Source organism: Syngnathoides biaculeatus, chromosome 10, assembly GCF_019802595.1.
Source record: "Syngnathoides biaculeatus isolate LvHL_M chromosome 10, ASM1980259v1, whole genome shotgun sequence".
Classification (NCBI taxonomy): Eukaryota; Metazoa; Chordata; class Actinopteri; order Syngnathiformes; family Syngnathidae; genus Syngnathoides; species Syngnathoides biaculeatus.
In genome coordinates this window covers 24,881,640-24,903,161 of record NC_084649.1, presented here as the reverse complement: position 1 = coordinate 24,903,161, position 21,522 = coordinate 24,881,640, and the positions used below count along the sequence as shown (strand labels likewise).

At 42.9% G+C, this 21,522-nt stretch overlaps 1 protein-coding gene and 1 long non-coding RNA gene across 6 annotated transcripts in view; one reads left to right on the top strand and one right to left on the bottom strand.

The window, feature by feature from the left end:
- LOC133507956 (neurexophilin-4) overlaps positions 1-21,522 on the top strand; it is a 96,236-nt gene that overhangs the window by 59,708 nt on the left and 15,006 nt on the right. Inside the window, exon 1 of one of the 5 annotated variants that reach the window (XM_061833574.1) lies at positions 17,704-17,808. The exons of the other annotated variants lie outside the window; for them this stretch is intronic. The gene's annotated coding sequence lies outside the window, so the exon portion shown is untranslated. Of the gene's footprint in view, positions 1-17,703; positions 17,809-21,522 lie in introns of those variants that run through there. 5 annotated transcript variants of the gene reach the window in all.
- Positions 3,265-10,297, bottom strand: LOC133508010 (uncharacterized). Its single transcript, XR_009796960.1, has 2 exons — positions 10,079-10,297; positions 3,265-3,759 (listed from the first exon to the last, which is right to left on the bottom strand). It is a non-coding gene; the product is annotated as an uncharacterized LOC133508010 (long non-coding RNA).

Sequence of the window (21,522 nt, the reverse complement as noted above, 5' to 3'; positions counted from 1 at the left end):
CGACCCAGGACGCGCTGGAGAGACTCCGTCTCTCGGCTGGCTTGGGAACTCCTCGGGATCCCTCCGGAAGAGCTGGAAGAAGTGGCTGGGGAAAGGGAAGTCTGGGTATCCCTGCGGAAGCAACTTCCCCTGCGACCCGACCCGGAAAGGCAGTAGATAATGGATGGATTCATAGGATTTTATTGACTTTATGCGGCACACTTCTTGCATATCTGCACAATGGTAGCAACTTAAAGTATTTCCTCAACATTTGCCGTGCACTTTAGGTCTGGTGCTGGATAAAGTAATCGATTTTATCGATTTCCCTGAACTTCTATTGCGCGTGTACATACACTGTAGACTTTTTGTGTCGCGTATGCTCCTTAAAGGGGTCTGGCCTAGTAAATTAAATCAGGGGCTGGAATGGTGCTGAGTGGTTCTAGTTCAGTGTGAGTATCCGGGCGCTAATCGTGGCCTACGGCGGCTGTTTGCGAGTCTTCTCATCTTTTGCCTGTCCCATTAAACAAGCGCCGACATCAACGATGTTGACTTTCCTTCTCACATTTTTTTTTTTTTTTTTTTCACCGCGCATCAAATTTTGGCATATAAGGCGAAACTTGACCAACTGATGGCTCATAAATACATAAACTTGTAAATTGAGGCACACGTGGAGCAAGCTACTGTACTTATATCCCATTAAAAAGGCAATTTTCCATCCTATGTCTCGTGGTGAAAGGTCAACGAACAGCAATACAAAGAAAACATGAACGCGAGTGTTATTGTTCTTCTGCGAGTGCTGTTCTGGTTTATTTATGATTTCCTGCCAGCTTATTGGCGAGCGGCGGAGAATTCAAACGAGGTGCACGAGCACTCAGCATGGACGTCCTGCCGCCTGCACTTCCCCCGCGCGCTCGTCTTTCATCTCCCACCTTTCGTCTTCGGCCGGCGCCTGGCCCGTCAGAACCGTCACGATCCAGCTTCTATCTACCTCACTTCCGACACGTTTTGGGGCTTCGCTGACACTCGCATCCTCCTTTGTCGGGTTCTTTAAGCCCAGCGCGCCTGATTGAATTGTCCACTGGGCCGATGTAAAATAGGAGAGGAAGCGGACATGATGTCAGCAGGGTGCATGGTTGCTGGATTTCACGTTCTCTTTTTTTTGTTTGTTTGTTTGTTTGATTTTTAAACGTCTACCTTCTTTCTCTGTGGTTCTACTTCTATGGCTCATTTCCTTTCTTTTTTGGATCAGCTGCATAATTGGCGTGTTTTTGTGGTGAATTAGACCTGTGTTTCCCAACCTTTTGTGTTTGACATTTAAACAATCTGACGCTAAACCACAAAACCAAAATGGTACTCCTTCCAATAGCAAAAAAAAAAAAAAAAAAAGATGCAGTCGACGGCTAGACTCCCCAAAAAACGTTTCCTTCAAATGCAAATAGGGGAGTTTTTCAGCAATTAGCAGGTATTAAAAAAATGCAATTACTTAACAGGTTACTGTATGTACTGAAATAATCTTGCGCTCATTTCAATTTACTGCAACGTACCGTAATTCCCGGCCGACAGAGCGCAGCTGGTTATAAACCCTCGCCGAGTACATTTGTAAAGGAAATACCATTTGGTACATGCATACGCCGCAGCTGTGTAAAAGCCGCAAGTGCCCACATTGAAACCCACCCGAGGTATTTACAAAGAAAGACGGTACACAGAGAGTTTAACGCTAGCGCCGCGCTAAATGGGCTGGTTTAAAAAAAAAAAAAAAAACATACCTGTAAAAATCACTGAGACACGGCAGTAACACGAACTGGTAAAAGTCACTTCCTCGGCACACGTATTCCACCGGTCTCACTCTTACTTTTTCCGCTGGAGAGCCCCCTTGCGGCCGTTGGAAAAAAATCCACAAATTAGCCACATCACTGAATAAACCGCAGGGTTGAAAGCGTGTGGAAAAAAGTCGCGGCTTATAGGCAGGAAGTGACGGTACTTCATGTGCAATCTCTTGATCTGAATGTAAAGATAATATTCTGTTGTATAAATGGCACCAGGCGGATACCCTGGTTCATTGTACCTTCTGCCATCTTGTGAAAAATAATTAATTTTTTCTGACTGTCACATATGTCGCTGACGTTGATAGATGAATAAAGAGACAGCTCAGTGGTTAGAGCACTGGTTTGGTAAACCAGGGGTTGTGGGTTCGTATCCCACTGGGGCCTCCACTCCCTGAGAAGGGTTGCGTCAGGAAGGGCATCCGGCGTAAAAATTGTGCCAAACATATGTGCGTTCATCTGAGATGACACGCTGTGGCGACCCCGAAAGGGACAAGCCGAAAGAAACTTACCTATTCAAAGTAAATACGTCACGATTTTTCTGACCAATGTAGTGAAATTGGACCATTTCCCGTGGCAAACCCGATGATGTCTCACAGCACACAAATGTACGGTGGCACACCAGTTGGGAATCACCGAATTTGGGGGAGGGGACTCCGGGGCACGGCCAGGACAAAGTTTGACTGTTGCGACAGGAGGGGAACATTCCCAAATCTTACTTTTGAACCCTCCGTCACAGCGGCAAATGTTCTTACACGCCGCATCTACGCGAGTGGAGGAGGAGGACTGCATTCTTCCAAATTGTTACAAGATAGTGCTTTTTCTTTTTTCTTTTTTTTCCCCTACTAGTCGATGCATTTTAGAGGACTACAGTTTTTTGATCATCCATCCATTTTCTATACCGCTTATGCCCACTACGGTCGCCGGCGTGAGGGAGCCTATCCCAGCAATCGTCGGCTTGACACTTAACCCATTCGTGGGCAGCGTCCCATTTTTGGGACATCTTGATTTTCACGCATTACATCCTTCAGTATATCAAAATATGAAAGTGTTTTTATCTGATTCTCATTCTGGTTTGTGGGACAAATACCCTCTCGCGGGCAGCGTCCCATTTTTGGGACGAGATTATAAATTAGTAAAGTTATCATATAACTTAACCATAAACGGGGGAAAAAGGCATTTTTTTTCCTTGATTGTGGCCTGTTAAGAGACTTTTATCTCAATAAGTCAAAAAACTGCCACCCTGCCCATGAATGGGTTAAATTAGTTTCTGCAATCATCCGAATTTGATAGGATTGATTGATTGGTTGCAAAATTACTCTGAATCAGATCTGGATTTTATTGGACCCGCTGATAATTTGCATTGTCAGGAAGCAGTTGTTGACTTTTTTTAATAATCCACATTTTAATAAATAATATATATATATATATACACACATAAAAATGTACATTTGCATGTGCATTGATTTGATTTAGGTTTTATCTTCAAGATTAAACATTTTGCATATTTTATATACACCTCCTGTACGAATGTCTGATATGAAAAATCAAATGTCGCCCTCGAGCACTACAGTTTGTCCACCTCTGCTCTAAATATGTCCTAAATTATGAACAACACTCAAATGGTGTTTCAACCCAAAAACATCTTTGCCGATAACCGATATCACAGGCTCTCAATAGGGTTGATGTCAGGGGGATAGGCTGAGATTTCCTCCCTTTATAGCCACAACAGCTCAAGTCTTCAATCATGTTCATCATGACAAGATGCAGAGAAATTCAATCCAGAAATTACACAAGTATTCCGCCGATTTGGTTTTGAAGGTCCCGGTTTTCTAGGAACGAAGGAGGACTTCGGAACTCAATTGTCAGAAGCAGGAAGCGGCAGATTTCACACAGGGTATGTCACTCTCCGACTTGCCTGCAGTGACCAGTCGGTGACAGTCTCACAATGAGCCACCTGGGGAAAGAGAAAAGAAAATGAGGGCTCGGAAGTGACAGACACGTACAGGCTAGCGCAGAATAATCTCCCGGTGTGATGGCGAACATGTGTGTCCAGTGCAGCAAAAAAATGATCATGGGAGTCGTTCCAGCGCAAAGGCTGAACCGTAAACAAGCTAAGATTGAAACCCCGCGACCTCCCAACACGCTAATTCAATTCAATTCTTTTTTTTTTTTCCCCCTATACATCAAAATAAGCCAAAACGAATGTGACATGTCTTTTTGTACTTGACTTCACTTGTGCATTAAGTTATGTCATTTTGAATCTGTGAATATGACTCACTAGCTGTTATTTTGTGATGGCCCAAATTAAAATGTCACGTGAACGGACTGACCCACTTTGGGTGGGGGAATGATTGAACGTTGACTTGATTAGACTGATCATTGCATAATTCATATTCGTTGGCCCTGGTTTCAGAGAAAAAATGTACTGAAACTACTTCATACTGTGTGATTAAATAGCAAAAGTACATTTTTGTTATAGTTGAAAAACAAAATCCATGCAGACCAACTTAAGGGGAAATGACAAGCAATATAAAGATGATTAATAATGGATGAACTTCCTGTAAGCCTGTTCTCCAAATTGTAATTAAGAGCTGTACAAACTATATTCAAATATAAACAAAGCGCGTTTCAAACGAAGAATCATAAAACCAGAGCATCGAGTCAGATCGTGACCAATCACTTCAGTTCTGGTATTCATCACTGAAATCCATTTACAAAATTATATCATCATAACATCCAAAGTCTGCTGACACGGTCACGTTGGGTGGTCTCCTTGTTGTAGGGGGGACGTGTTAACTCATCTTGGGGACCATAAATCGGGTCTCCTTCAGCGAAATCCCATAATATATCATATCTTCTGTGACGGTATCTGACGTTTCTAGCGGCCTTCGCCATATTTAAAAAAAATATATATTATTATTATTCCATGAATGTGATGTATGGTATTGCTCACGTGACAGCAAAAGGCTGCTTTGTATGCTCAAGGTGGTGTTTTTTTTTTTTTTTTTTTTTTTCTCCGGTCCCGAGAGCAGAAACCCATCATAACAATACAGGAGCTATTCTGAAGGTATCAGGCAAGTCCCGAGCAGTAATCTTTTTTTGTGTTCTTCCATGTATTCCCCTTAGGGGAAACTACATCGTGCTATCTTTTTTTTTTTTCACGCGGTTATTTCTATGTAGTTGTAAAAGTCATAAATAGCAGAAACGGGCTTTTTTTTACAGATAGCAGCAAGGGGCCTTTTTGCACTATGACCACCTGATTTTTGGTCCACGTGAAGCAAACCCCGTAATATGAATGCAATCGCTATTCTGAAAGTATCTGAGAGGGTTTTTAGCATGTTTTATATGATGTATACTTTACAAATTCTGCTGCCTTTCAACATTCTTTTTTTTTTTTTTAAGTCAGGGATGGCACTTTTGTGCGTTGAGCATGCGCTAAGGGTCCGGCACAACCCTCCAAGCCCTATCAATCAAACCCGTGCACACCGCAAGGACACAGAGAAAGAGATTAAAAATATACCTGTGAGTTATTGACGACCCGCTTGCCTTGTAAAAATTACATACTACCTGTGCAGTCATCGGATATAAATTTATCCCCCCAAAAAATTGACCTTGAAGGAGCGACACGCAAACATTTAGCTGGAAAGCCAGTGGCACGCACGTGTAAATATACAGTACGTAAAGTATTGCAATATTAATATGCAATGTAATTACATGTCAACGTCCCATTGCATTTCATTTGATTTGTCACAAAAGTGTAATTTTTTTTTTCAAGTCGACTAAGTGGAGGGATGATCGAATGGATGGCAGATGGAAGAATAGATAGATGGAGGGATGGTCGGATGATGCAACCAGTGGAGGGGGATGGATGGATGGATGGATGGATGGAAGTGCACTTTGATCGATTGGGAGATACCTACACTGGATGGGAAGATAACGTAGATATGTAAATATATAACAGAGAGACACTGATGAGGATTTATGGGTGTATGTAGGTAGCTGTGATGGGTGCTATGTTTTGTGTTTGGTGAGGGTTACCACTAGACATTTGTGTCATATTCAAATTTGGCATATTTGCCATTCAATTAGCATCCTGGCATTAAAGAAATTATAAACGATGATAGGGCGGTACGGTGGAACAGCTGGAAAGCATTGGCCCCACAATTCTGAGGACCTGGGTTCAATCCCGGCCCCGCCTGTGTGGAGTTTGCATGTTCTCCCCGTGCCTGCGTGGCTTTTCTCCGGGCACTCCGGTTTCTTCCCACATCTAAAAAAAACATGCACTGGTTGCACACTCTAAATTGCCCCTCGGTGTGATTGTGAGTACGGATGTTTGTCTCTATGTGCCCTGCGATTGACCGTTGACAGCTGGGATAGGCTCCAGCACTCCCCGTGACCCTTGTGAGGATAAGCGGCAAAGCAAATGGATGGATGGATGGATGTTCTTAGAAGCAAATGTTTTGTCTCTGCCATTGGTTTCCCTTTATTAATGAGAATAGATCCTGTTTTGAGAAATGTTTAATGATTGGCTTTCATTTGGAGAAAGTTTTTCAAATGCACAGACTGCATCAGCCGCTTTATTTTCCTTACAACGTTGCCAATATTTTTTTGAATTTCATCATCCCGCACTAAATGTGCACATGTGCAGTCAGAAGGTGGACTAGTCCATTGTATGAAAAAGGAGGTGACAGCAGTTGAAATGATTGTGACGAATGAAGCGTTTTGTGTTCTGTGTGAATTAACATGAAAAAATTGTCTTATTGAGCTTTTATGAGATGTTAATGGGGCCCTGAAAATCTTGCGGCCCTTGTGAAAAAAGAAGCACAGTGTGAGGAGGTGAGTACTGTCTGGCTCACCTCGCACAGTTTTCAAGCAATCAGCAAAACTAAATACAAACAAATACAGAGGCCTGACAAAAGCAATTTCGAGTGCATATTAAAAATGTGTGAAAACATATTGGTGGGCGTTTGCCACTTCTGAGCCTCCTCGAGTCAGCTCTTGAGTCGTGTCTCGCTCGTGTGTTTGTAAAAGGAAGTGCACACATTGAGAAATTTTCTCCGTGGCATTATGTTCATATTCGCTTTAAAAAAAAAAAACAAATCAATATAAAGCACAAACTACAGAACTACCGTAATTGCCGTCCTACAGAGCGCACCTGGTTATAAGCCTCACCCAGTACATTTGTAAAGGAAATACCATTTGGTACATACATATGCCCCAGCCGTGTAATAAAGAAAGACGGTACATAGAGTTTAACGCTAGCGCTCCGTCTAACAAGGCCGGTTAAAAACAAAAAAACATACGGGTAAAAATCACTGTGACACGGCAGTAACACGCTAGCGCAGCGCTAACCGGGCCGGACCGGTAAAAGTCACTTCCTCGGCACATATATTCCACCGGTCTCACTCTTACCTTTCCCGCTCGAGTGCCCCCTTTCAGCCGTTGGAAAAAAATGCACAAATTATCCGCATCACCGCATAAACCGCACGCTTGAAAGCGTGTGAAAAAATTGCGGTATATATTCATAAAACGTCTATACAGTATGCATACTACTAGTTGTTTATTTTGTTTTTTTACCAAGTGAGGCTTTGAGGGTGTCTGGATGGAAGCATAGACGGATGAGGGATAAGTAGTTAGGTCGGTCGATCCGTAAGTGGGTCAATTACATGAACGTATAACATTTACACATACTAATACTAACCCTATACAAATCACAAGACAAAATTTAAAAAAAAACTCACTTAGGATGTTGAACTGAGATGAATTTTAATGAGCTACGCCAACATCCTGAGAGTTCCATAACGTCACTTAGGTTGAATCTTTTACCATTTTTTTCTGCAATTTTGGAATTTTTTTGTTCAACGTACAGACGGCCATCCAAAATGATGCTTCTTCTTCGTGTTCCCTATCCTGCGTGTCAGTGTGGGTGTCACTCAACAGAAGCGATGTTTGTTTTAATCTACGTGATGCGAACTAACCTGGGATTAAAATGTGATTTCCAAACGATTGGTGATAAATGTTTTTTTTTTTTTATGTCCTCAGATGTTTAATCCACAAGGTCAGGCCCCCGATATTCTCAATCAATCCACTTGATTTCCCTTTAAATACATGTTCAGATGTGATTGTTATTCACTAATGGGGATTGCGTCCGTCTTTTAAGCAAACACGGCTTTACAAATGTATTAATATTTGTCCATCCCCACCTAAACAGCCCTTGTGTCATGCCCCCATATTTCCATTTTGTTATGAATTCGATTTGGTTTGGGGAGGGAAGCGGCGGGGATAACGAATCATCCGCATGTCGGCTCATCCCGTGCTTTTCATTTTGCCACCGCTAATGTAGTAAAGATGAGATTCTTTTGGCAAATGCGCGACCTCATGTTTTCCATTTTTGCTTCTCATTGAGCCGTCAGACGCCGGCGCGGTGATTACGTTCTGTCGATCGGCCGTCTCGCACCCGATTCCCTGATCCGACTCATTTTCCTACGAAACGTCGGTCTCGTCAATTGGATGTGACTGCGTGGCGGAAAAAAAAAAAAAAAAGATTGCAACAACAATCGAAATAATCGATTTGTAATCCTGCGATAAGTCCGCTGATAATTCTGATCGAAAGGGATTGTCTTTTGGCATTTGAATCCCTCAAATGATACACCCCACAATTGGGGAAAAAATGGATATTGACCATTGTCACGGTGTCTGCACGTTACTTGCATAAAGAATAGCAAGAAAAAATATATATATATTGTTTTGTATGTTAATTTAGGGCTATTTGAAAGAGAGTAACATTGCTGTTCTGGTCATCTTTTGTACAACGCGCCAATTACAGTTATTACTATTAGTACTTCTCTGATGTGCATTATCACATCCCTTTTATCTTTGTTCTCTCACGTCCTCTTTTGTGCGCTGGGTGGAAAAACGAAGTACTCGCTGTCTCGATTGCAGATGCGCTTTAAAAAAAAGAAAAAAAGAACAGCCACTTGAGTACTCTCTTTCAAAAGCAGACAATTTTTTGTATCTTGTTTGTACGTATGGATCTTCAAATGGCAGAGCGAAAACAAACTGGCAATTAAAAAAAAATACAACAAAAAAGGGTAGCTTAAATGGGCTGTGACACGATGATGTGATTTTCAAGACATTGCTACATGTACAGTATATATAACAATATCTATGAGTTACCTGTGTGGTAGTTTTTTGTTGTTGTTGTTTGTTTTTTTTTAGCTTACATGGTAATGCTAATTGTGGCTGCTAACTGTTTAGGAAAAGCTGATTTTGTTGTATCAAATTGGATAGAGCCCGTGCACGTGACGTCACCATTTTCGCGGCGCCATATTGCCGGTAAAAAAAAAAGCTGCTCGACAGTGTGGGTGACGTTGAACCGGAGCGGAATATACACACTGACCGAGACTTGTTGTGCTGTTGGTTGTCACAAGAGACGAGACAGATATTCAAAAAGATCATTCTATGGAATATCAGATGAAAAGACGAGAAAATATGGATGGATTTCGGCAATTAAACGTGATTGATGGTGCCCAATGGTGCTGTGTAGCCATCGCTTCATTTCAGGTCGGAATTATTCTTCTCAATCTCAAATTCCCAAGAAATATTTATAATGCCAAGTTGGTTCATTTGAGAACAATGCGTTAAAAAAAAAAAAAAGAAAAGAAAGAAAAAAAGAAAACATACACGGAACCGTGTAGCGGCCACACATCGAACTACCGTAAACCTCTCCCCGACAGATGTTTTTTTTTTTTTTATTTTAAATATGCATTTTTCTGAAATGAGTCCAATGTGTATTTAAAAAAAGAAAATAAACCGTCGGTCACACAGAGGTTTACGTAGGTTAACGTGTGCCCCGCAACACGCTTCCGTGTACGAGGGCCGAAGCCTATCCCAGCGGTTTATTTTCTTTCTTTTTTTTAAATACATATTAGACTAATTTGAGAACAATGCATATTAAAAAAAAAAACGTCTGTCACAGAGAGGTTTACCGAAATTTAACGTGTGGTCGCAACAGGCTTCGTGGACGGAGGAGCCGATTCACTGTCTTTTTTTTTCCCCCCCAATCATAGCTAAATGAATGCGAGTTTGTGTAAAACCAGGGGTCGTTTATTTAAATTTAAATTGGTATTTGTATTGAAAAAAAATTGAGTGGCTCCATCACTCTGTGGGATTTATTCCTGATTGAGAACAGATCTAGCAACAAAGTATTTGCATGCGTCCAGACGTTTCTACACTTTCAAACTCTTCCGTGTAAATCTCGACGACTGACTCACCAGATCCATGTGTCGATCCAGTTGTCCAAGACAAGCGGAAGCGGGTTAACGGTCCAATTTCTTCTCGGCGAAAACATCGACTTCGGCATGAAATCCGAGTCCTCTGTGCCTCATTTTTCCAGATACCTTTGTTTATTATCATCTTCTAAATGTTTAACGGTATCAGACAAAACTCTCCAAGCGACGTAGCATTGGAGAATGCGTTGTTTGACCGACACTTCCGGCCAGTGACGTGATTTGATGACGTAGGTGCACGAGCTCCACACAGGGCTAATATCATACACCCAGTACTAACATATAAGTTTAAGGATAGAAGTCAAGCCCTGAGAAATGAGAATAAAATACACGTTAATAATAATATACTTTTTTTTTTCCTGGGGTGGCAATTACTCAAGTACTCGTCTGTCATTTGGTTTAATATAAATATAATTTCTTTCTGGTGGATCGTGTGGACTTCGAAATTAAAAGTAAAGCAATTTTTTTTTTTTTTTGAAACAGCTGATAACATTCAGTATGCGATATCAATTGAACATTTCCGCGTCAGGACACATCTCAGACATCCTGAGGCGACGCGGCCATTATTGCATCAGGCAAGGTAAACATCATCATCATCCACAGACACACACACACCACAATGTCCCAGATATGATAATAGTCATAATGGTACAAATACGGCCACTGGGATCGCCACTTTTGTCTATTTTTTTCCACCCCCCCTCCCGACAGGAAAGGTTGATATCTGAGTGGCTTTGTGTTGCTGAAAGCTTCAAGATCCATAATGTCATTACCGATCCAGCCGGCGGAGTGCTTTGTTGCCAAGGATGCATGTAGAGACGCACGGAAGTGAAAAAGGAGAAAATCGCATTTAAAACACCACAAAATGAAATAAGGATGAGTGCGCCGATGGGCCACGGCGCGAATATGGCAAAACAATCTTCCGGAATACGCACGGCTGAGCGAATGCGAAATTTTTGGGATTTCACCTGACGCAATCCCTCCCCATTACACCTGGGCGATTTTTTGGGGATCAAGGCACCCGTTGTCGCGGCGACACAATTCAGTGGAAATGACCACCTCCTGAATTTAATCAAATTTTGTCGTGTTTTTTTTTTTCCCCTCCATTCCCCGCTGCGTAATGCCTTTATTATTACGGATTGGCGTCGCGCAATGAAAGGTATTGATTGTGAGCCGGAGCCCCTTGTGGGCGCTGGGAAAGAGATGGAAGGTGCGGTGAAGTGTGCTGCAATTACAATAAACCCCCGACCTTTTTTTTTTTTTTTTTGAACCTCAAACCGGTTATGGCATAGAAACAAAAACAAACATGTTTAATAAAAAACGCGGCTCAAGCATTACGTTTAATGCAGTTGCTGTTCGACAAGCTGGTGCAATCTTGGGGTAACGGGAGAAGTGTTGGAATTATCTGCGGTCCACTTTGGCAAGTGGATTAATATTTAAAAAAGACAAGTCTGACTGTTAGGAATTATCCTCGTAGATATGATATCTTTTTGACTAGTCGTGATTTACTATTCGAATTGTTGGAATTTTCATTCGAGACTGATAACGCTATCTGACTAGTCGAAACAACAGATGGAAATATGTATTATTCGGTTTCACCTAGTCAGAACAAGGCCAGGGCCAAACTGCTAACCATTGTCCTTATTAATTAATAATTCTCTTCTTTGTGTTTAGTTTGACAGTAAACTTCACCTTCGGTGGAATTGAGCAGCTTCGAGACTTTTTTTTTCGAGAATCGTTGCTTGCTGCTTGTTGGCAAATGAGTTGAGTTCACTGCCAGCGTTTCCATCCATTCATCCATTTCTTTAGCTGCCCATCCTCACAAGGGTCGCGGGAACTGCCAACATACAGGTCGCATGTGTCAATTTTTGCTGGCAAGTTAAAACAATAAAAAGGCCGAACGACAGCTAACGTCTCCAAAAAATTTGACTCGTATCTTAAAGCACCTTTGCACCCTGGAAGGCGGCACGGTGGAACAGCTGGAAAGCGTTGGCCTCACAGTTCTGAGGTCCCGGGTTCAATCCCGGTCCTGCCTGTGTGGAGTCTGCATGTTGCAAAAACATGCAATATTAATTGGACAATCTAAATTGCCCCTAGGTGTGATTGTGAGTGAGGCTTTTTTGTCTCCATGTGCCCTGCGATTGCCTGGCGACCAGTTCAGGGTGTAGCCCGCCTCTTGCCCGTTGACAGCTGGGACAGGCTCCAGCATGTCCCGTGACCCTTGTGAGGATAAGTGGCTAAGAAAATGGATGGCTCTACCATGGAGTGCTTTTTTTAGGGGTTTTTTTTTGTGTGTTTTCAAAGGCAGGAATGACTTGTCGTCATTTCGAAGGAGAAAAACATGATGTCTTCCGAGTGTGCCGAATAAACTCACTACTGTATCACTGCATCTCAATATATTTGAATGTTTATTCTAATTTATTGAGATTACATACATGAATAAACTGTGCAACAGAAGCCCGATTTATTAGCTGGAAAGTGCAATCGAGTTATAGATCGAAACCTCACACAGCTCCACAACAAATTTGAAAATAATAACAATTAAGTCATCGGCGGGGTTCTGTTGCGCAACTTATTTAGGTATGTCACCCAAATAAATTTGAATAAACACGTTCCATTTTATTGAGACGTACCCGTATTTTAAGCAAGGACTGTTAATGTTTTCTCGCAATTTGCGGCCTTGTTTTCTGCATTATCATTTGGTCGGCTGTCTTTCCTGAAGAAACTCTTTGAACACGTTTGAGTGCTGGTCCACAGCTGGACAAAATAAATGGATGCTTTTGGGATACTCATAAAACGAAGAAAATATGCAAGCATCCTTTACTATTTAGGCCTCTTGTCCTTGTTTCCCGAACCCTCAAAGTCACCCCCGCACCAATGCATTATGGGCCGACGTGTCCCACAACAATTGAAAAAAAACGGAGGAGTGATGATTCTTGCAGTTGTGACTTTCGACGTAGCAATCGGTCAACGTGGAGCTAAAACAGTTCATAAAGGTCTTAACATGGAGACATTTTGAGCACGTTCCTGTTTTCCTCCAGACTTTTTTGCTGTTGAATTCGTCAACCAGGTTTGGAGGTTCTGCTGCGTTGTAATTTTTAGGTTTATGCATCAATAAACAGCAGCCGGTGTCTGTACAGCAGCGTCTAAACTATGAGGACGGGATGACAACGGAGAAGTAGGGAAAAATGCAGATGTACATGCTAAATGTTGACTGGAACGCGCCTTCCGCCCCTGTTTGGATCATTAATTTGTGTTCTAATTAGCAGAAATGTCACAGTTGGAATGTGTGTGTGTGTGTGTGTGTCCTGTCTCGTTGACCTGCCCTGGCTCCCGGTCTCCCGGTCTCCCAGCTTGTTAGGAATGACAGATTGACGCTCTTCAGCGTAACGCCGACCCTCCCGCTCGCCATCTTCTCGTACACATCCCGGCCATCTGCTCTGGACGCCCGCCAGCGTCTTTAGCGCGTCACTCTGAGTGCGTGTGCACATGGGATCGCATAGTATGTGTGCAGCATGTTGCTGTTGAGCTCACAGATAGACCGAGGCAAAACTCCTGTAATTTTTCATGTGTAATGTGCAATGTTACCGAGGCGTATTGCTGCCACACCCCCAAAAAAAAACAAAAAAAAACCCCATCACTATCACGTTATAACGTGATATGTTTCACGTTATAATGGGGTTAAATACACGTTATAACGTGAATCATTTCATGTCATAGCATGATTCATTGTACATTGTCACATGAAACGTTTCATATAACATGAAATGAACCACGTTACAACATGTAATTTATCGCATTATAACATGAAACATCGCGGTAAAACCTAATAAGTTCTGAGTTATAACCTGAAAAGTTGGCGTCAACTTGTTGCGACATCGTGGTCACTCACGTCCTTCCAAGGTGGCATACAGGAAGACACAGCTTGAAGTGGACTCTCATTGAGTGTTGCACAAAACATGGATTTGGTGAGCTTTTTACGGAGTCGTGGTGTACCCGAAGACTGCCTCTTACGGATGGAGCAAGAGCATGTAGAACGAGGTCGATCTGGAAGTAATAGCTTTTTGGTTGGGCGGGGTGAAGAGGTTGAAATTTATCTATTTATTTTCTACGTTATAATGTGAAACGAACAATTTTATAACGTAGAGCATATCATGTTATAACGTGAAAGTTACACATTATAACATGAAATAAATTATGTTATAATGTGAAGCTTTTCATGTTATAACATGACATGATTCACATTATAATGTGTAATTAACCACATAACGTGAAACATATGTTATAACATCCACATTATAACAAGAAACATCACGTTATAACGTGATAGCAACTTTTTTTGGGGGGGGGGGGGGTGTTGCAGCAATACGCTTCCGTAGAAAGTATTCCAAAAATATTTTCAAAAAGTCCATAGAGGGCATTATATTTAGGTATAGATTAAAAAGAAAATCAGATTGTATAGTCGTATACAGGTGGATAGGGTTGTTTAAAAAAAAAAAAAAAAAAAGGTACATCATGGTAGATCAGTGCTGGTTTCCGGAGTCCAGACCATCTTAGACCAAGGCAAGACCAAGACTTTTCGGAATCAAGTCCAAGACCTTCAAACTGCGGCCCCAAAACCGGTCTCGGTTCTTACAACACTGCATTATAGTCTTCAACTGCTAGTCAACACCGACCCGAGCAAATGACAAATTAACGCCGGTCCAGAGTGTGCCAACCAATGGGACGACATCATAGCGGCTACTTTTGAGTGTCTAGTTAGTCATCGGGGGGCCGAAGACAAACGCATTCGTGCGGCCTCGCACATCCTTGGACTCATTTTGAATATTGATATTCAACCATCAGTGGATGACGGCATTATTTTCCCCACAATGCACCAACAACTTTGTTTTCTTCTCATTATTGATTAAATCAAGTCTCCACATGTAAAAAAAAAAAAGAGAACAGGGAAGGAAGGAGGAGGAAGCACCCCAAACAGTCAAGTTAGAATAACCCATTTGTTTTTTTTCAATTGTGGGAATTCAGGCTAAACTAATAAGAACGGCATCAAATTCAAGAAAACGTTATTAATCTGTTTTTATGAGATATTTAGGGTCCCTTGGAAATCTCACGGCCTCAGACAATTGCCTGGGCTAATGTCAGTCGGCCCTGTCTAATATCGATCTTTGATAACCAAAACACAAGCCGGACTTGACTTTCGCGGGTCACTATTCATTTCTCTTTGTGTTTCACCTTTATTTTTATGAACCTGCTTGAGCTTTTCATCAGTACGCTCTCCTTTTTTTTTTTTTTTTGCTTTTTAATTTTTTCTTTCACGGGGCTCTTCTGAGGACTCGGATGCCTCGGTGAGCATTTTGCCTCCGCAGGGTCGAAAACGACGGTGCCAATATCCAATTTTCTGGTGTGTTTCTTTGAGACATTTCTTGATATATCAGCGTTGCCGTCGTTTGACCGGGGACATCATGTTGAGAAAGTGTGTGTTTACTCGGAGTGTATTTACTGAAGCTATTCCCGCATCCGGCGTCCAGCCTCGGGACAGAGGAGAGCTGTCCCCCACAATAATTGAACCACGGCGCTCGCTGGACTATCAGTCACCGGCCCGGGTCTTCGCCATCCTTTAACGCTGCCAAGTCCACATCCAGAGTCAGGATATGCTTATTCTTATTTTTAGTTTTCTCTGGAGAATTTCGTCGATTAATATTAACTAAAACTTTTTTCACCCCAGGCCTCTGTCACTGAAACTATTTGCTTTGGGCTTATTTATTTTTGTATTCATTTATGTTTGTTTAATAACTAAAGAGAAAATAATGTAGTTTCTTGTTGTTCACGGTGCATTGCTTTTTTTGCTCAAATACTCAATTTTTAAAAACCTGTAAATGTTCCTTTTGAATGTGGCTGTGTTCCTTTTGTCTTTGTTGTCTGGGACTTTACGTCCCTAATAGGGTCAGTCATGGCAAACAGGTCCTGAATGACGAACCGGACAAAGCATGGCTCAAAACCCGTCTAGATTAACACGAATATTGTCTCTCATTTTCCCTCGCTTGAATGCGGGTAACCAACTCCCCCTTCTGGACCCAGACCTGGAGGTGGAGCACCTGGTAGCTGGTCCTGCAGTCGTGAGGCCCGGCCGGGCACGGCTCAAAGAGGCAACATGGGTCATCATTCCCATGGGCTCAACACCTTTTGAGAGGGGCCCGGGTCGGGTCCTCAAAAAGCTGGGTGATTGAACCTGTCCCCCCTGTTTCGGCCGTACGACCCTAGGAACGAGTGGACTCTTGGAATGTCGGATGTCACCTCTGGTAGGAAATGTCAGCTTTCTCGTAGGGAAGGGGAGCTTCCGACTGGATGTCGTCGCCCAACGTGGATTGCCCATAACAAAGATTACGTTAAGTCATACGGTTTTATGGGAGTCACTGATGGTGTAGTTGTAGACGTGCCTGCCTTTGGTGGACTTTGTGGTCATATCATTTATTGGGCTTGTGACCATGTCTTGGATACTCCAGTGAAGACTCGGATGGATGGATAATCTGCAAACATGGAAAATTCGATCACAAAACACGACTGTTCCTAATGTGATTTACGTCCTCGTTCTTCTTCTGCTGTGGGTTTTATTGGTGGTTGCCAGCTCAGCATTACCGCCACCAACTGATATTGTTGTTTTTCTTCAAGGAAGCAAATGTGAATTGCCGGTGGCTGGAATTTTGTGAAGTTCACTGTCATCAACGAGTGGTGGGGGTCTGAAGGTCACTCGTATCAAATTTTTTTTAGATTTTTCTCCTGATGGCAGCACTAACTACTAACTATACAATACAGAGCAACGGTGAGTGTGGTAAGGAAGTGAAGAAACGGGTCCAAGTGGGGTGGAACAGTTGGCGGAAGGTCTCTGGACAGAAGAGTCTCTGCTAGGATGAAGGGCAAAGTTTATAAAACAGTGGCGAGGCCGGCCATGATGGACGGACTAGAGACGGTGGCGCTGAACAGACAACAGGAAGTAGACCTGGAGGTGGCAAAAATTGAGATTTTGAGGTTCTCGCTCGGAGTGAACAGGTTGGATAGGGTTAGAAAGGAGCTCATTAGAGGGATAACCAAAGTTGGATGTGTTGGAGACAAGGTTAGAGAGAGCAGACTTGGATGGTTTGGACATGTCCAGAAGGGGGGCTGAGGATGGAGTTGCCAGGCAAAAGAGCGAGAGAGAGGAAGACCAAAGAAAAGGTTGATGGATGTGGTGAGGGAGGACATGAGGACAGTCAGTGTCAAGAGAGAAACATGGACGAGATAGGCTGAGGTGGAAAAAGATGACACGCTAACGGGACAAGCCGAAAGGAAGAAGAAAAGAAGAAGATTTCAGGGAAAAGTAAATTTGGAGAATCATCCACGAGTCATTTCTCTTGGCTTTGTGTCATTTAGTTAAAAATCATACAGTTCACCCAACGATACACAGTACCTCCGTGGAATCGCACCGATTTATTTTGCAAAGAGTTCTTACCGAGGCTTTAAAGACTGAAAATTCATCACTCTTGTTGATTGTTCGCTCGGGGGTTTCGATTGTTGTTGTTGTGCACTTTGAGAGAAAAATGACGGTTTTGTCTGGTGGGGGTTGGGGGGGGGGAGGAAAAATAGGACCATTTTTATCCTTTGTCATGTTTTGAAGCTGATGGAAGAGTCCGCAGACATGCGAGAGGTCCGGGCCATCCGGCTGGACGACCTTCTCCCAGGTAAGCACACTGCTTCTATTGTGTCTTGTCTCATTGGCCGCTGTTTATGTTTGCTTTGATGGCAGCTCTCCGGAGTGTACGTATGAAGTCGGGCTCAAGTCTCTCCTCTTCGTTACGAGTGACACTTCCCTCCCTGTCGATATCCGCGAGTCCGGCGGCGGGCGACCCCACGGGGAGTATTTAATCCCCCCCGTCATGTAATTCTTGAAACAACAACAACCTCAGAGTAGCCTTTTTTTTTTTTTTTTTTGAGACAAAAATCCGTCCAGAAATCTTTCTCGACAGTAGTAGTTACGGGCTTAAGGCATCATCTTTTTATTTACTGTATATATAATTACAGTCCATTACTCTTTGGTTGTTTAGTTTTGTATATTAATATTGTTTTGAACAATTTATTGTGCAGTTTTTGTAGCATTTTTTAAATATTAACTCAAGAAAGACCCAAAGTCACGTACTACGCAAAGTGTATCTCTTTTTGCAGAAATGTAAAAAAAATTTCATATAATATTCCATAACAATAATTTGAAAGTGCTTTAAGTATACGATTTATAATGTAGCACGTATAAGTGGCTAAGACGAGAAAGCCGCAAGTCGTTTTACTATTTGCGGCGGCACGGTGGGGCAGCTGGAAAGCGTTGGCCTCACAGTCCTGAGGTCGTGGGTTCAATCCCGGACCCGCCTCAATAACGAAGATTATGTTAAGACATGAGGTTGTATGGGAGTCACTGATGGTGTAGTGGTACACACGCCTGCCTTTGGTGCAGGCAGCGTGGGATCGATTCCCCCTCGGCGATGGTGTCGATATCTGCTCTGCCACTGACTGGCGACCAGTTCAGGGTGTAGTCTAGCCTTTTGTTTTGCCTGAAGCTAGGTCAGATAGGCTCCAGCTTTCCGCAACCCTTGTGAGGATAAGCCGCTTGGACAATGCCGCAAAGGCGGCACAGTCACCTGCTAAAGCATTGACCTCACAGCTCTGAGGTCCCAGGTTAAATCCCGGCCCCGCCTGTGTGGAGTTTGCGTGTTCTCCCCGTGCCTGGGTGGGTTTTTCTCCGGGCACTCCGGTTTCCTCCCACTTCCCTAAAACACGCAACGTTGATTGGACACTCGAAATTGCCCCAAGGTGTGATTGTGAGTGCGACTGTTTGTGCTCTTTGTGCCCTGCGACTGGCTGGCGACCAGTTCAGGGTGAGCCCTTCCTCCTGCCCGTTCACAACTGGGATAGACTCCAGCACTACTCTCGACCCTGGTGAGGATAAGCAGCAAAGAAAATGGATGGATGATTTGTGTTGTGTTTTGTTAGCATTTTTGTGTATTAACAAAAGCACTATATAAATCAATACTACTTACTATATACACTAACTGCTATATGACAGTGAATTACGATTATTATTCCCATTCTTGTTTCAACCTTTTCATACCTTTAGAATGACCCTTAGAGGACTTTGTATAAACCAAAATATCCCCCGATAGGGAAAAGGTTCCACTAAGTGTGACCCTCAGGAAGGGGCGAGTATAAATCCAGCGTGCATCTGGCAGCTCGTCCTGAGCTACAGAATGAGTGCAAAGCCTTTGGTCAGCACTCTGCTCATCCAGATGGTGCATTTGAAGGGTCCCAGTTAGGGGTCCCAACGCTGTGCCCTTGAAGCCGGGTGATTTATACGCCGGCAAAGGCGTGTGAAAGGCGCTGCCGTAGCCTACATTGTGGGTCCACACACAGTTGCGGAAGCCTCGCCATTTATTAGCTGCCTTTGTTACGACCTTTCACTGTGAAGTTTTTTTTATGTTTTTCCCCACCGAAACTCGGCAAATTGATCGAGATTCGTAACGGGATTTTTTTCGTCCCTTGTTAGTGAGAATCACGTATAAATTGGGAAGCGGACATTTTCACGATAAATATGGAACAAAAGTAATCAAAGAGAAAGTGGCATTGATATGCCAATGCTAACCGCCAGCGCTAGCCGTGACTGGCCAGCTGCTGTACACATCATCTCTTATTATTGAGTGCAACTTACAATTTTGGAAGTTGAATGCTAACATTAGCTTCTATAATGACTTTTTAGTTGGTTAACTGCTGACTGGCTCGTTGCAATTATGCATTCTCTTTCTTTATTGAATATGATCTGCAATTAAGAAAAAGTCAAACAAAATGTCTAAGGGAAAAAAACGTCTCAATTCATGAAATCCAAAAAGGGAATTGGCTGCTAATATTACTTACGAACACCACCCGCTCACTGCTACACATGTTACCGGTACTTATTGAAAATGTAAAAAATACAATTCAGAAACTGACCAAAATATGCATTAGAAGTGTCTGAAGAAACTATGAAAACCAAACACTAGACAGCTAGCGTTGACTGCTACAGCCATCTAGCCACTTGCTAGCAAACACACACAGGTCAAAACCAAAGTCGTCAAAATGAAGTCCAGACAGTTTCAAAACTGAACAAAACCTTCAGGAAAAATATGATAAGAAGTTCTGACATTTGAATTGCTTGCTCGTGTTTTTAATTTCGTGTCAAAACATTTTAGTTGTTTGCTAATTTTAGCTGCTAGCGCTAGCCATCAGATGTTTCGTTCCCAACTGTGGAGCTGCTTTAAGAAAATGGAAACTTTCCAAAAACATATGATAATGATAAATAATAATATATAAATATGACACGGCTTGTTTATTCCATTGCTGTAAGGTATTTACATTACATCGGTTGTTCACTTTAAGAAAGCAAAATGTGACCTCGGCCCTAAGAGTTCCATTTTATCTGCTTTTGATGAGCATCAAAATGTAATTGCTTTCCAAATTGTCGTATTCGACCAACTTTTTGTGGAAATCTTTTTTTTTTGTCCTGCTAATAAACAAGCGGCGGTGCAACGCTCCTGGACGGAGGTAACAGTAATAGAGGCGCATGGTTGCTTTGCCCTCAAAGACTCGGGTTATTCTTTGTTGTTTGTGTGCTTGTGTTGAGAATGAAAAGCAAAATGTCACCGTGCTCCCCGTGTGCCATTATCTTTTAATGGAGTTCTACACCCCCCCCCCTTACTTTTCTTCAATTAACGACGAACAATCGGCTTCCAGTGGGGGCGGGCCGACCCGCGATGTCTAACTGGATCGCCACTTCTTTAGCCAGAAAACTTGCTGGGACTGAGTCAAGGGGGCCCTCTGCTGGCTACTTCTTAGAGCAGACGTTTTGTATTTTTTTTGTCAAACACTCTTCACAACGTGTCCAAGACAAAATGTCGCATCGTATTATTATTTTTCTGGAATTTTTTTTTCCACCTTAAAATGACTTAGTGTCGTCTTTTCTCGGGCATCTGAGCCCATCCCATGGCAACGCGCTTACTTGTTGTCACGCAGCCCAGAGTCCAAAGCTCACATCCATCCATCCGTTTTCTTTGCCGCTTATCCTCACGAGGGTCGCGGGGAGTGCCGGAGCCTATCCCGGCTGTCAACGCGCAGGAGGCGGGGTACACCCTGAAGTGGTCGCAAGCCAAGGAGTCACTGATTGTGGAGTGGTGCACACGCCTGACTTTGATGCAGGCAGCGTGGGATCGATTCCTGCTCAGTGATGGTGTTGGTGCAGTATGTGCCCTGTCACTGGTGACCAGTTTAGTTTGCAGTCCGCCTTTTGCCTGAATTTAGCTGACCCTTGTGAGGATAAGCGGCTCGGGAAATGGAATGGCGGGTGAATTTGAGCCGGCCACAATCGTATCAGATTTCTT